The sequence below is a fragment of the Hippocampus bargibanti genome, linkage group LG09 (assembly GCF_051943395.1).
Source record: "Hippocampus bargibanti isolate YZ-2025 linkage group LG09, ASM5194339v1, whole genome shotgun sequence".
NCBI classification, from domain to species: Eukaryota; Metazoa; Chordata; class Actinopteri; order Syngnathiformes; family Syngnathidae; genus Hippocampus; species Hippocampus bargibanti.
This window is the reverse complement of record NC_142742.1, coordinates 23,298,764-23,315,102: the sequence shown is the minus strand read 5'-3', so window position 1 is coordinate 23,315,102 and position 16,339 is coordinate 23,298,764. Positions and strand designations below refer to the sequence as shown.

Genomic DNA, 16,339 nt, shown 5'->3' with positions numbered 1-16,339 from the left:
CATGTTCGTCTCACACACGAAAGGTCCACAGTTCGGAATTGGGTGGTAATAATCCCACCTGGTTTTTTGTCGGCTGTAAAAAAACGTCCTGTTCAAAATACTAAAGTTCACAACAATTCCCCATTAGGGAATCGAGAACTGAATCATGAAAATGCAATAATTCACAAAAAACCCCTTTAGAGTATTGAAAACATGGTTCTCCTCATGACAGGCAAGGATACGGTTGATGATACAACCAGGGTACATCATCTTAAAAGGACCTATCCTTGCAAAAACGAGGCACTTTGATAATTCCTTGGAATGAACAACCTTGTATGAAACAAGGGTGTCTCGTTTGGGCAGATCATTTATAATCTCAATATATGCAGCTTGGAAAAAAACTCTTCACGCCCAATCATGAGACACGCGATCAGTAACTTAGATTAATGTGTCTGGTAATGAAAATGTTTCTGCCAACAGTTTCCATAGTGTAGTGGTTATCACGTTCGTCTAACACGCGAAAGGTCCCCAGTTCGAAACTGGGTGGAAACAATCACAGTTCACTTTTGAACTGCTGTGTAAAACGCCCTCATGAAAATCTAAAATTCACACCAAGGCTCCATATAACCACACTGTCAGTTCATGGACATCCTGATTTTAAACTATTAGGAGTCATGTGTTTCCATAGTGTAATGGTTGTCATGTTTCTCTCACACACGACAGGTCCACAGTCCGAACCTGGGTGGAAACAATCCCAGCTCACTTTGGATTTACTGTGACAATCTAAAAATTACAACAATGCTCCATACACCCACAGTCAGTTCAGTGACATCGACACCCTGATTTGAAACAGGCATGAGTCGTCTGTTTCCATAATGTAGTGGTTTACATGTTCGTCTCACACACGAAAGGTCCACAGTTCCAAATTGGGTGGTAATAATCCCACCTCGTTTTTGGTCGGCTGTAAGAAACGTCGTGTTCAAAATACTAAAGTTCACAACAATTCCCCATCAAGGAATTGAGAACTGAATCATGAAAATGCCATAATTCACAAAAATACCCCATAGAGTATTGAAAACATGGTTCTCCTCATGACAGACAAAGATACAGTTGACGATACAACCAGGTAAAATCATCTTAAAAGGATCTATTCATGCCAAATCAAGACACACTTTTATAATGCCTTAGCATGAACAACGTGATATGAAACAAGGGTGTCTAGTTTGTTCACATGGTTTGTCGTGTTTCTCAGAATCGTCTCACACAGAAATTGTCCCGAGTTTGAAACTGGGGAAAAATCCCAATGTTTTTTTCATGAGGAGTGAAAAACTATATCATCGACAAGTTTACAGTGATAGCCACTCCCCGTCAGGGAATCGAACCCTGGTCTTCCGCGTGACAGGCGGAGATACTGTCCACTATACTAACGAGGAACACATTATACCATGAAGCTATTACCGCCCAAACACCAGACATTCTGTCAGGAAACTTGGTTTACAGGTCTGATTGATAAAAAAGAAATTAAAAACAAAGGTATCACGTCTTTCCACAGTGTAGTGTTTATCACATTTGTCTCCCACGCACGAGAGTACCTGGTCTGAAGTTGGCTGGAAATAATCCTAATTCTTTTGGATTGGTTGTTAAAAACTGTGTCGGCCATACATTTTCAACTTAGATCAACTATGCATCAGGGAATAAAACCATAGTTTTCCATGTGCCAGGCAGAGATATATACCACTATAATCTTAAAATATCCAGGTTGGAAAAAACTCTTCACGCCCAATCATGAGACACGCCATCAGTAAATGACATTAACGTGTCTGAAAATGAAAATATCTCTGCCAACAGTTTCCATTGTGTAGTGCTTATCACGTTCGTCTAACACTCAGTTCAAACCTGGGTGGAAACAATCACCGCTCACTGCTGATCTGCTGTGAAAAACGCCATCATGAAAATCTAAAATTCACAACAAGGCTCCGGAAAACCACGCTGTCAGTTCAGTGACACGGACACCCTGATTTCAAACTGTTATGAGTGATCTGTTTCCATAGTGTAGTGGTTATCACGTTCGTCTCACACGCGAAAGGTCCCCTGTTCGAATCTGGGTGGAAACAATCACAGTTCACTTTTGAACTGCTGTGTAAAACGCCCTCATGAAAATCTAAAATTCACAACAAGGCTCCATATAACCACACTGTCAGTTCATGGACATCCTGATTTTAAACTATTAGGAGTCATGTGTTTCCATAGTGTAATGGTTGTCATGTTTCTCTCACACGCGACAGGTCCACAGTCCGAACCTGGGTGGAAACAATCCCAGCTCACTTTGGATTTACTGTGACAATCTAAAAATTACAACAATGCTCCATACACCCACACTGTCAGTTCAGTGACATCGACACCCTGATTTGAAACAGGCATGAGTCGTCTGTTTCCATAATGTAGTGGTTTACATGTTCATCTCACACACGAAAGGTCCACAGTTCCAAATTGGGTAGTAATAATCCCACCTGGTTTGTGGTCGGCTGTAAGAAACGTCCTGTTCAAAATACTAAAATTCACAACAATTCCCCATCAAGGAATTGAGAACTGAATCATGAAAATGCCATAATTCACAAAAATACCCCATAGAGTATTGAAAACATGGTTCTCCTCATGACAGACAAAGATACAGTTGACGATACAACCAGGTAAAATCATCTTAAAAGGACCTATTCAAGCCAAATCAAGACGCACTTTTATAATGCCTTAGCATGAAAAACGTGATATGAAACAAGGGTGTCTAGTTTGTTTACATGGTTTGTCGTGTTTCTCAGAATCGTCTCACACAGAAATTGTCCCGAGTTTGAAACTGGGGAAAAATCCCAATGTTTTTTTCATGAGGAGTGAAAAACTACATCATCGACAAGTTCACAGTGATAGCCACTCCCCGTCAGGGAATCAAACCCTGGTCTTCCGCGTGACAGGCGGAGATACTGTCCACTATACTAACGAGGAACACATTATACCATGAAGCTATTACCGCCCATACACCAGACATTCTGTCAGGAAACTTGGTTTACAGGTCTGATTGATAAAAAAGAAATTAAAAACAAAGGTATCACGTCTTTCCACAGTGTAGTGTTTATCACATTTGTCTCCCACGCACGAGAGTACCTGGTCTGAAGTTGGCTGGAAATAATCCTAATTCTTTTGGATTGGTTGTTAAAAACTGTGTCGGCCATACATTTTCAACTTAGATCAACTATGCATCAGGGAATAAAACCATAGTTTTCCATGTGCCAGGCAGAGATATATACCACTATAATCTTAAAATATCCAGGTTGGAAAAAACTCTTCACGCCCAATCATGAGACACGCCATCAGTAAATGACATTAACGTGTCTGAAAATGAAAATATCTCTGCCAACAGTTTCCATTGTGTAGTGCTTATCACGTTCGTCTAACACTCAGTTCAAACCTGGGTGGAAACAATCACCGCTCACTGCTGATCTGCTGTGAAAAACGCCATCATGAAAATCTAAAATTCACAACAAGGCTCCGGAAAACCACGCTGTCAGTTCAGTGACACGGACACCCTGATTTCAAACTGTTATGAGTGATCTGTTTCCATAGTGTAGTGGTTATCACGTTCGTCTCACACGCGAAAGGTCCCCTGTTCGAATCTGGGTGGAAACAATCACAGTTCACTTTTGAACTGCTGTGTAAAACGCCCTCATGAAAATCTAAAATTCACAACAAGGCTCCATATAACCACACTGTCAGTTCATGGACATCCTGATTTTAAACTATTAGGAGTCATGTGTTTCCATAGTGTAATGGTTGTCATGTTTCTCTCACACACGACAGGTCCACAGTCCGAACCTGGGTGGAAACAATCCCAGCTCACTTTGGATTTACTGTGACAATCTAAAAATTACAACAATGCTCCATACACCCACACTGTCAGTTCAGTGACATCGACACCCTGATTTGAAACAGGCATGAGTCGTCTGTTTCTATAATGTAGTGGTTTACATGTCCGTCTCACACACGAAAGGTCCACAGTTCCAAATTGGGTGGAAAGAATCCCAGCTGGTTTTTGGTCAGCGGTGAAAAACATCCTGAACAAATTACTAAAGTTCACCACAATTCCCCATCAAGGAATTGAGAACTGAATCATGAAAATGCCATAATTCACAAAAATACCCCTTAGAGTATTGAAAACATGGTTCTCCTCATGACAGGCAAGGATACAGTTGACGATACAACCAGGGTACATCATCTTAAAAGGACCTATCCTTGCAAAAACGAGGCACTTTGATAATTCCTTGGAATGAACAACCTTGTATAAAACAAGGGTGTCTCGTTTGGGCACATCATTTATAATCTCAATATATGCAGCTTGGAAAAAACTCTTCACGCCAAATCATGAGACACGCGATCAGTAACTTAGATTAATGTGTCTGATAATGAAAATGTTTCTGCCAACAGTTTCCATAGTGTAGTGGTTATCACGTTCGTCTAACACGCGAAAGGTCCCCAGTTCGAAACTGGGTGGAAACAATCACGGTTCACTTTTGAACTGCTGTGATTAACACCCTCATGAAAATCTAAAATTCACAACAAGGCGCCATATAACCACACTGTCAGTTCATGGACATCCTGATTTTAAACAATTAGGACTCATGTGTTTCCACAGTGTAATGATTGTCATGTTTCTCTCACACACGACAGGTCCGCAGTCCATAATGTAGTGGTTTACATGTTCGTCTCACACACGAAAGGTCCACAGTTCGGAATTGGGTGGTAATAATCCCACCTGGTTTTTTGTCGGCTGTAAAAAACGTCCTGTTCAAAATACTAAAGTTCACAACAATTCCCCATTAGGGAATCGAGAACTGAATCATGAAAATGCAATAATTCACAAAAACACCCCTTTAGAGTATTGAAAACATGGTTCTCCTCATGACAGGCAAGGATACAGTTGATGATACAACCAGGGTACATCATCGTAAAAGGACCTATCCTTGCAAAAACGAGGCACTTTGATAATTCCTTGGAATGAACAACCTTGTATGAAACTCGTTTGGGCACATCATTTATAATCTCAATATATGCAGCTTGGAAAAAACTCTTCACGCCCAATCATGAGACACGCGATCAGTAACATAGATCAATGTGTCTGATAATGTAAATGTTTCTGCCAACAGTTTCCATAGTGTAGTGGTTATCACGTTCGTCTAACACGCGAAAGGTCCCCAGTTCGAAACTGGGTGGAAACAATCACGGTTCACTTTTAAACTGCTGTGAAAAATGCCCTCATGAAAATCTAAAATTCACAACAAGGCTCCATATAACCACACTGCTAGTTCATGGACATCCTGATTTTAAACTATTAGGAGTCATGTGTTTCCATAGTGTAATGGTTGTCATGTTTCTCTCACACACGACAGGTCCACAGTCCGAACCTGGGTGGAAACAATCCCAGCTCACTTTGGATTTACTGTGACAATCTAAAAATTACAACAATGCTCCATACACCCACACTGTCAGTTCAGTGACATCGACACCCTGATTTGAAACAGGCATGAGTCGTCTGTTTCTATAATGTAGTGGTTTACATGTCCGTCTCACACACGAAAGGTCCACAGTTCCAAATTGGGTGGAAAGAATCCCAGCTGGTTTTTGGTCAGCGGTGAAAAACGTCCTGAACAAAATACTAAAGTTCACAACAATTCCCCATCAAGGAATTGAGAACTGAATCATGAAAATGCCATAATTCACAAAAACACCCCTTAGAGTATTGAAAACATGGTTCTCCTCATGACAGGCAAAGATACAGTTGACGATACAACCAGGTAAAATCATCTTAAAAGGACCTATTCATGCCAAATCAAGACACACTTTTATAATGCCTTAGCATGAACAACGTGATATGAAACAAGGGTTTCTCGTTTGTTCACATGGTTTGTCGTGTTTCTCAGAATCGTCTCACACAGAAATCGTCCCGAGTTTGAAACTGGGGAAAAATCCCAATGTTTTTTTCATGAGGAGTGAAAAACTACATCATCAACAAGTTTAAAGTGATAGACACTCCCCGTCAGGGAATCGAACCCTGGTCTTCCGCGTGACAGGCGGAGATACTGTCCACTATACTAACGAGGAACACATTATACCATGAAGCTATTACCGCCCAAACACCAGACATTCTGTCAGGAAACTTGGTTTACAGGTCTGGTTGATAAAAAAAGACATTAAAAACAAAGGTATCACGTCTTTCCACAATGTAGTGTTTATCACATTTGTCTCACACGCATGAGAGTACCTGGTCTGAAGTTGGCTGGAAACAATCCTAATTCTTTTGGATTGGTTGTTAAAAACTGTGTCGGCCATACATTTTCAACTTAGATCAACTATGCATCAGGGAATAAAACCATAGTTTTCCATTTGCCAGGCAGAGCTATATACCACTACAATCTTAAAATATCCAGGTTGGAAAAAACTCTTCACGCCCAATCATGAGACACGCCATCAGTAAATGAGATTAACGTGTCTGAAAATGAAAATATCTCTGCCAACAGTTTCCATTGTGTAGTGCTTATCACGTTCATCTAAAATACGAAAGGTCCTCAGTTCAAACCTGGGTGGAAACAATCACCGCTCACTGCTGATCTGCTGTGAAAAACGCCATCATGAAAATCTAAAATTCACAACAAGGCTCCGGAAAACCACACTGTCAGTTCAGTGACACGGACACCCTGATTTCAAACTGTTATGTGTGATGTTTCCATAGTCTAGTGGTTATCATGTTCGTCTCACACCCGAGAGGTCCCCAGTTTGAAACTGGGTGGAAACAATCCCGGCTCAATTTTGATTTACTGTGAAAAACGGCATCATGAAAATCTGAAAATGACAACAATGCTTGATCCAGCCACACAGGAAGTTCAGTGACATGGACACCCTGATTTGTAAAAGGCATGAGTCGTCTGTTTCCATAATGTAGTGGTGAACACGTTCGTCTCACACACGAAAGGTCCAAAGTTTGAAACTGGGTGGAAGCAATCCCAGCTCAATTTTGATTTACTGTGAAAAACGTCATAATGAAAATCTAAAAATTACAACAACGTTCCATAGAGCCACACTGTCAGTTCAGTGACATGGACACCCTGATTTGAAACAGGCATGATTCGTCTGTTTCCATAATGTAGTGGTTTACATGTTCGTCTCACACACGAAAGGTCCACAGTTCCAAATTGGGTGGTAATAATCCCACCTGGTTTTTCGTCGGCTGTAAAAAACGTCCTGTTCAAAATACTAAAGTTCACAACAATTCCCCATTAGGGAATCGAGAACTGAATCATGAAAATGCCATAATTCACAAAAACACCCCTTTAGAGTATTGAAAACATGGTTCTCCTCATGACAGGCAATGATACAGTTTACGATACAACCACGGTACATCATCTTAAAAGGACCTATCCTTGCAAAAACGAGGCACTTTGATAATTCCTTGGCATGAACAACCTTATATGAAACAAGGGTGTCTCGTTTGGGCACATCGTTTATAATCTCAATATATGCAGCTTGGAAAAAACTCTTCACGCCCAATAATGAGACACGCGATCAGTAACTTAGATTAATGTGTTTGATAATGAAAATGTTTCTGGCAACAGTTTCCATAGTGTAGTGGTTATCACGTTTGTCTAACACGCGAAAAGTCCCCTGTTCGAAACTGGTTGGAAACAATCACAGTTCACTTTTGAACTGCTGTGAAAAACGCCCTCATGAAAATCTAAAATTCACAACAAGGCTCCATATGACCACACTGTCAGTTCATGGACATCCTGATTTTAAACTATTAGGAGTCATGTGTTTCCATAGTGTAATGGTTGTCATGTTTCTCTCACACACGACAGGTCCACAGTCCGAACCTGGGTGGAAACAATCCCAGCTCACTTTGGATTTACTGTAACAATCTAAAAATTACAACCATGCTCCATACACCCACACTGTCAGTTGAGTGACATCGACACCCTGATTTGAAACAGGCATGAGTTGTCTGTTTCCATAACGTAGTGGTTTACACATCCGTCTTACACACGAAAGGTCCACAGTTCCAAATTGGGTGGAAAGAATCCCAGCTGGTTTTTGGTCAGCGGTGAAAAACATCCTGAACAAAATACTAAAGTTCACAACAATTCCCCATCAAGGAATTGAGAACTGAATCATGAAAATGCCATAATTCACAAAAATACCCCTTAGAGTATTGAAAATATGGATCTCCTAATGACAGACAAAGATACAGTTGACGATACAACCAGGTAAAATCATCTTAAAAGGACCTATTCATGCCAAATCAAGACGCATTTTTATAATGCCTTAGCATGAACAACCTGATACGAAACAAGGGTGTCAAGTTTGTTCACATGGTTTATTGTGTTTCTCACATTCATCTCACACAGAAACTGTCCCGAGTTTGAAACTGGGGAGAAGATCCCAATTTTTTTTGATGAGGTGAGAAAAACTACATCATCAAGATTAAAGTGATAGCCACTACCCGTCAGGGTATCGAAAACGGGTCTTCCGCGTGACAGGGGGAGATACTATCCACTATACTAACGAGGACCACATTATCCTATGAAGCTATAACCGCCAAAACACCAGACATGCTGTCAGGAAATTCGGTTTACGGGTCGGATTTATAAAAAAAAAGAAAATAAAAACAGTGTAGTCCACAGTGTAAGTATTTCTAACATTTGTATCACACGCATGATCACCTGTTCTGAAGTTGGCCGGAAGGAATCTTAATTCTTTTGGATTGGTTGTTAAAAACTGTGTCAGTTACTTAGATTATCATGTCTGATAATGAAAATATCGCTGCCAACAGTTTCCATTGTGTCGTGTTTATCATGTTCGTCTAGCACACGGAAGGTCCCCGTTTGCAACTGGGTGGAAACAATCACCGCTCAGTTTTGATCTGCTGTGAAAAACGCCCTCATGAAAATCTAAAATTCACATCAATTCTCCATACTGCCACATTGTCAGTTCAGTGACATGGACACTGTAATTTGAAATAGGCATGAGTCGTTTGTTTCCATAATGTAGTGGTAAACACGTTCGTCTCACACACGAAAGGTCCACAGTTCCAAATTGGGTGGAAATAATACCAGCTGGGTTTTGGTCAGATGCGAAAAACATCCTGATCAAAATACTAAAGTTCACAACAATTTCCCGTGTCTGATTGTGAAAATATGACAGCCAACAGTTTCCATTGTGTAGTGGCTATCACGTTCGTCGAACATACGAAAGGTCCTCAGTTTGAAACTGGGTGGAAACAATCCCAGCTCACTTTTAATTTGCTGTAAAAAAACGCCATCATGAAAATCTACAATTCACAACAAGGCTCCATATAACCACACTGTCAGTGCAGTGACATGGAAACCCTGATTTTAAACTGGTATGAATCATCTGTTTCCATAATGTAATGGTTATCATGTTCATCTCACACACAAAAAGTCCCCAGTTAGAAACTGGGTGGAAACAATTCCATCACACAGTTGCTTTGCTGTGAAAAACGGCACCATGAAAATACAATATTCACAACAATGCTCCATATAGCCACACTGTCAGTTCAGTGACATGAACACCCTGATTTGAAACAAACAGGTATGAGTCATCTTTTTCCATAATCGTCTCACACACGAAAGGTCCACAGTTCCAAATTGGATGGAAAGAGTCCCAGCTTGTTTTTGGCTAGCTGTGAATAAAAAGCCCTGATCAAAATACTAAAGTTCACAACAATTCTCCATCAGGGAATCGAGAATTGAATCATGAAAATGCCATAATTCACAAAAACACCCCTTTAGAGAATTGTAAACATGGTTCTCCTCATTACAGGCAAAGACACATTTGCCGAAACAACCAGTGAACATCAGTTCAAAATAAATAAATAAGACAGAGTCTTACGGCAGGACACGGTGCAGGCGCCGTACCACACGGTGATGCAGCTCGTCAGGATGTTCTCGATGGTACTGCGGTAGAAGGAGGTCGTGATGGGGGCCGGGGCTCCAACTCTTGTGCTTGCGGAGGAGGTACAGGCGCTGGTGGGATCGCTTGGCCAGTGATGCCGTGTTGTGGCTCCAGGACAGGTCTTTGGATATGTGCACTCCCAGGAACATGGTGCTGCTCACTCTCTCCACTGTAGCACTATTGATGGTTAGTGGAGCATGCTGGGGGTGCACTCTCCTGAAGTCCACAACAATCTCCTTCGTCTTCTGTACATTCAGACGGAGATTGTTGTCCTTGCACCACGTGACCAGGCGGCTGACATCGTCCCTGTCGGCCATTGGTCACCAAACTACGGCCCATCACCACATTTGGCCTGGCCCCCTAAACAATACCAGAGATGCTATCAGATTTTTTTCCTATTTGGCCTAATCAATGTAATCAATGTATGTTGTTTATAATCGTGATTGAACGATACAAACACGCCTGGTCACAATAGAACGCTAAAGGAGTTGGTCAACATGCAACGCGACACTAGAAAGTGACGTATGAGGAAGTGGAAGGGAGTCCGGTGGTACATTCAGGTGCACTCAGTTTGGCGCTCTATTTGGTCCCAGACCCGTTTTCTCTTGTAAACCTTCCTGTCAAAGAGAGAACGGAATAATGGCAAAAATGTTAGGTAAGAGAAAAAAGCCAGGAAGTTGATGAGTGAGAGAGAGCTGCAAACAGCGGTGTCTACAAGCCTACTGGAACCTACAAAAGGATTGTCAGGAAGGAACACAAGAAATTTAAGAGATTGCTCATATGTGTCAGAGAGATTCTGCTCTGACAACTGAGCTGAACTTTTATCTGTTAAGATTGTGCATGGCACAACAGAAAGTTAATGTTCCATGGCTTTTTTTCTATGAAGAACAGTTATTTAGTTATTATTTATTTCATAAATAGTGTTATTTATTTCCTGTTTTTCTATGAAGAAGCCAGAGAGTTATTTCCTCACAGGAAAAAGTTTGCGGACCCCTGCTGTAGGCTGTCTCCTCATCGTTTTTGATGAGGCCCACCACAGTTGTGTCATCCGCAAACATTATATAATAATAATAATAATAATAATAATAATAATAATAATAATAATAATAATACATTTAATTTCAAGCGCCTTTCAGAACACCCAAGGACACTTTACAATAAAAACAAAAAACAAAACAATAAAACCATAAGTAAAATAATAAATAATAAAATAGCTGATTGAACTACATCATGAATAAACACATGGGTTTTGAGGTGGGATTTGAAAGTAGGGAGGAAGTCAATATCACGGATGTTTGGTGGAAGTGAATTCCAGAGTTTGGGAGCAGAGCGGCTGAAAGCTCTGCATCCCACCGTGGTGAGACGGGCAGAGGGCACATAGAGGTGAAGGGAGGATGAGGATCTGAGTGACCGAGAGGAAACGGAGATTTGAAGAAGGTCAGACAGATAGGAAGGGGCAAGGTTATGGATGGCTTTGAATGTAAACAGAAGTATTTTGAATATGATGTTTAACAGGGAGCCAGTGGAGCTGCTGGAGGACACGGGTGATGTGGTGAAAGGAGGGGGTTTTAGTGATGATCCGGGCTCAAGAATTTTGGACTTGTTGGAGTTTATGAAGAAATTTCTGATTGACACCAAAGACAAGTTAGTGACAATAATCGAGGCGGGAGGTGACGAGACTGTGGATAAGGATAGCAGCGGGGTGAGGGGTGAGAGAGGGACGGAGACGATTGATATTACGCAGGTGGAAATATGCAGACCGAGTTATGTTATTTATATGGAAGTGAAAAGATAGTGAGCTATCGAGGATGACATCCAGGCTCTTGACCTGAAGGGAGGGGGACACGGTTTAATTGTCAATGGTGAGAGTGAAACTGTTTGCTTTGTGTCGCGTGGATTTGGTACCGACAAGGAGAAGTTCAGTTGTTTCGCTGTTAAGCTTGAGAAAGTTATGGGAAAGCCAGGATTTAATTTCTGAGAGGCAAAGTGAAAGGGATGAAGGTGGAAGAGATATGTCGGGTTTGATGGAGAGGTAGAGTTGGTTGTCATCTGCGAAGAAGTGAAAGTGAATGGCAAAATTGCGGAAAATATTGCCAAGAGGAAGAAGGTAGGTATTAAAGAGAAGGGGCCCCAGGACAGACCCTTGGGGCACACCAGAGGACACAGGAGAGGATCGTGAGGTGAAGGAGTTGATATGGATAAACTGTGAGCGATCAGAGAGATAGGAGTGAGAGCAGCGAAATGGGGTGTGCGTGATGCCGAGGGTGCAAAGTCTGTTGAGCAGGATGGGGTGGGAAATGGTGACAAAAGCCGCAGGTCGTGAATGATGACGATGGTGAGTGAACCGGCATCAGCTGCCATGAAAAGATCATTCGTGATTTTTATGAGACCCGATTCAGTACTATGGCGGGGGCGGAAACCAGACTGGAATTGTCCGTAAAGGTTATTGTGAGTGAGGTGAGAGTGAATCTCGGAGGCAACAGTTTTTTCAAGGAATTTGAGTCAATGAGTCCAGAGTAGTATTGCGATTTTGCGCATGAGATAGTCCTTGTAAGGGGTGAGGTTAGCTGTGTACATGTCCTTGTGAGTAGTGAGACCAGTCTGCTTGTGAAGTCTTTCCAGTTGCCCAGTTTTAGTCTTGATAGAGCGGAGATGAGTGGTGAACCAGGGGGCGGACCGGGACTTTACAGGCGTTGAGGGTGTTCGTGAGGTCCACGTTCTACCGGGAAACAAGTTCATCAAGGGAGGAGTTGTAGCCCGGAGTCAGAGTGGCAATCATTTCGGCGAGGGCGGCAGTGTTCATGTCCTTGATATTGCAATAAATTATGATGCGGGTGGTTTGGGGAGAGAGAGGGTGATGGAGATGTTAAATGAAACCAGGAAATGGTCCGCTATAGGAAGTTCATTTGCTGTGCAATTTGTTGGGGTAAGACCAGAAATGCAAACGAAGTCCAGAGTGTGGCATTTTATATGGGTGGAGAAGTCCGAGAATTGATACAGACCAAAGCTGTCAAGAAAAATAGGGGAGAAAGAGTCCGCATTTAAAAGCGATCGAGCAGTTTACAAACTAACCCGAAACAGACTGACAAAGGAAATTAACATTGCAAAGAAGAGTTATGAGGCTTAACAAACAGTTCTCCGCTAACGACTCTGCATCGGTGTGGAATGGCCTGAAGGCAATAACAAATTATCGTTTACCATCCCCCCAAGTAGTGTACAACAATGGTCTGGCTGATGAGCTAAATTTATTCTTTTACCGATTTGAAAAGGACACCCCCATTTCCCTCGTCCCTCCACCATTACCAGAAACTACCGTATCTCCGCCCTCTGCCCTACAGATCCACGAACTGTACATGAGACGGCTCTTCAAGCAGCAGAAGATCAAGAAAGCTGCGGGACCTGACAGATGGCTCCGGTATTCACACGAATCTTCAACAGATCCCTGGAGCAGTGTGAAGTCCCATCCTGCTTCAAACAGTCTACTATCGTCCCAGTTCCAAAGAAACCAGCACCCTCAGGATTGAACGAATATAGACATGTTGCTCTGACGTCTGTGGTCATGAAGTCCTTTGAACGCCTCGTGCTGAACAAGAACATTACCGGACCTCTGCTAGAAACAATTCAGTTTGCCTACCGTGGAAAACAGGTCTGTGGAGGATGCAGTTAACATCGGACTGCACCACATCCTCGACCACCTTGACAACACAGGAATCTACGCAAGGATCCTGTTTGTGGACTACAGCTCTGCGTTCAATACCATCATCCCAGAACTCCTCATCACCAAACTCCTCCAGCTTGGTGTGTCCCCTACGATCTGCCAGTGGACCCTCAGCTTCTTGACAGGACGGACACAACAGGTCAGACTGGGAAATATATCATCCTCAACACGAACCACGAGCACTGGAGCCCCGCAGGGATGCGTCATCTCTCTCCATTGCTCTTCTCTCTCTACACGAACGACTGCACCTCAACGCACCCAGCTGTCAAAGTCATAAAGTTCGCAGACGACACCACGGTCAACGGACTCATCAAAGATGGCGACAAGTCTGTGTACCGACAACAAGTGGAGCAGCTGGTGCTCTGGTGCAGCAGTCACAACCTAGAGCTGAACACGCTCAAGATAGTAGAGATGATCGTGGACTTCAGGAAACATCCATCACCACAGTTACCCCTCACACTATCCAACTGCCTCGTGTCAACCGTTGAGACCTTCAAGTTCCTGGGAATTACAGTCTCCCAGGACATGAAGTGGGAGTTCAACACAACTCTGTCTTGAGAAAGGCCCAACAAAGAATGTACTTCCTGAGGCTGCTAAAGAGGCATGGCATGCCACAGGAGGTGCTGCAACATTTCTACACGGCTGTCATCGAATCCATCCTGTGTTCTTCCATCATCGTTTGGTTCGGGGCCGCCACAAAAATGGACAACATCCGACTTCAACGGACAGTTAGGACGGCGGTAAAAATCATTGGCACCACCCTACCCACTCTGGAGGACTTGCACACTGCAAGAATCCAAACTAGGGCGCGGAAAATCCTACTGGACCCTCCACACCCTGCCCACATCCTTTTCCAGATACTCCCCTCAGGCCGGCACTACCGATCCATACGCACCAAATCCAGCAGACATTTAAACAGCTTCTTCCCCCAAGCCATTAACTCTGAACTCTTTGAACTCTTTCAACAGTAGCCCAAATGGAACTGTATAGTGCCACTTAGCAATTTTTTGATGATGATACTAGTGCAGCATGTTCTACCGGAAACAAATTCCTTGTGTGTTCTACATACTTGGCAATAAAGATGATTCTGATTCTGATTTGTCCATGTCAATGTTGAAGTCCCCGTGAATAATTACATTTGGTGACAGAGCGGAGAGGTGTGCAAGGACATCAGAGAATTCTTTCAGAAAGTCAGAATGTGGTTTCGGTGCATGGTATACAGTGGCTACGATTGTGGGAGTGTGTCCGGAAATTTTACATGCAAGGCATTCAAATGATAGGGTTTCCGGGATTGAAACTTGGAGGACTTTCCAGTTCTCGCAGTAAAATATCGCGAGGCCACCTCCGCGGCCTGAGAGGCGGGTCACTGAGGAAGTCCTGGATAAGACACCCCTTTCCCGTAAGCGAGCAGATGTTGAGGAGGCTGAAGTTGACGGTGGTGGCGTCCCCACTTTGAGGCGCATTAGCCGACCTAGCCAGGCCGGCTAACATATGGTGATCCACGGAGCGGCTGTTCCTTCTGTGCGGCTGGCGGATTGCAACACACCTGATTCAAGGGAACGGGCTCATGTCAACCTTCCGCAGAGCTTGCTGATGAACTGATCATTGAATCAGGTGTGTCCATTGAGCGTGTTCCCTTGAATCAGGTGTGTTGCAACAGGGAGAATTGGAAAACATGTAGGACGGTGGCCCTCCAGGACCGGATTCTGAGACCCCTGGTTTAGTAGTTCTCATATTCGTCTGACACAGAAATTGTCCCGAGTTTGAAACTGGGGCGAAAATCTCACATTTTTTTTGATGAGGTGTGAAAAACTACATTGTCAGCAAGTTTAAAGTGATAGCTACTCCCCATCAGGGAATGAAACTCTGGTCTTCCGCGTGACAGGAGGAGATACTGTCCACTATACTAATGAGGAACACATTATCCCTATTATTGACAGGTCTGATTTTGAAAAAAAAAACAAACAAACAACTGACTATCACGTCTTTTCATCACGTAGTATTGACCACATTTGATAGTGTTGACTCACACGCACGAGAGGACCTGGTCTGAAGTTGGCTGGAAACAATCTTAATTGTTTTGGATTGGTTATTAAAAACTGCGTAAGCAACACATTTTGAATTATATCAACTATGCATCAGGGAATAAAACCATAGTCTTCCATGTGCTGGGCAGAGATATTAATCACTATAATCTCAAGTTATCCAGGTTGGAAAAAAAATATTCACGCCCAATCATGAGACTCGCCATCAGTAACTTATGTTAACGTGTCTGATAATGAAAATATCACTGCCAACAGTTTCCATAGTGTAGTAGTTATCACGTTTGTCGAACACACGAAAGGTCCACGGTTCCAAATTGGGTGGAAAGATCCCAGCTTGCTTTTGGTCAGTTGTGAAGTGACATAGTGTATAACAACATGTGTATAAAAACATGTTCCAGTCGATGTTGGAGAAGGAGTCTTTGAGTGCCTCTGACGACCCGTAAGGCCACACCTTTATCTGCTTCTTGACTGGTTTGACGACTTTGACAAGAGGCCTGTATGCGGGCATTAGAATGATAGTCGAGTGGTCTGAAGCTTTGTGTGTGGTGAAATTATTGCCCAGAATGTTGTCACCTCTAGACGGAAA

At 42.8% G+C, this 16,339-nt stretch overlaps 1 protein-coding gene and 8 non-coding genes across 13 annotated transcripts in view; 5 read left to right on the top strand and 4 right to left on the bottom strand.

Annotated features, from left to right (window-relative positions):
* The window catches only part of ak7b (adenylate kinase 7b), a 135,148-nt gene that overhangs the window by 95,485 nt on the left and 23,324 nt on the right, over positions 1-16,339 (bottom strand). The window lies entirely within an intron of this gene.
* trnav-aac (transfer RNA valine (anticodon AAC)) lies at positions 459-531 on the top strand. The gene has a single exon. It is a non-coding gene; the product is annotated as a tRNA-Val (tRNA).
* Positions 1,341-1,412, bottom strand: trnad-guc (transfer RNA aspartic acid (anticodon GUC)). Its single transcript has one exon. It is a non-coding gene; the product is annotated as a tRNA-Asp (tRNA).
* Positions 2,021-2,093, top strand: trnav-cac (transfer RNA valine (anticodon CAC)). The gene has a single exon. It is a non-coding gene; the product is annotated as a tRNA-Val (tRNA).
* trnad-guc (transfer RNA aspartic acid (anticodon GUC)) lies at positions 2,905-2,976 on the bottom strand. The gene has a single exon. It is a non-coding gene; the product is annotated as a tRNA-Asp (tRNA).
* trnav-cac (transfer RNA valine (anticodon CAC)) lies at positions 3,585-3,657 on the top strand. The gene has a single exon. It is a non-coding gene; the product is annotated as a tRNA-Val (tRNA).
* Positions 4,452-4,524, top strand: trnav-aac (transfer RNA valine (anticodon AAC)). The gene has a single exon. It is a non-coding gene; the product is annotated as a tRNA-Val (tRNA).
* Positions 5,171-5,243, top strand: trnav-aac (transfer RNA valine (anticodon AAC)). Its single transcript has one exon. It is a non-coding gene; the product is annotated as a tRNA-Val (tRNA).
* Positions 6,055-6,126, bottom strand: trnad-guc (transfer RNA aspartic acid (anticodon GUC)). The gene has a single exon. It is a non-coding gene; the product is annotated as a tRNA-Asp (tRNA).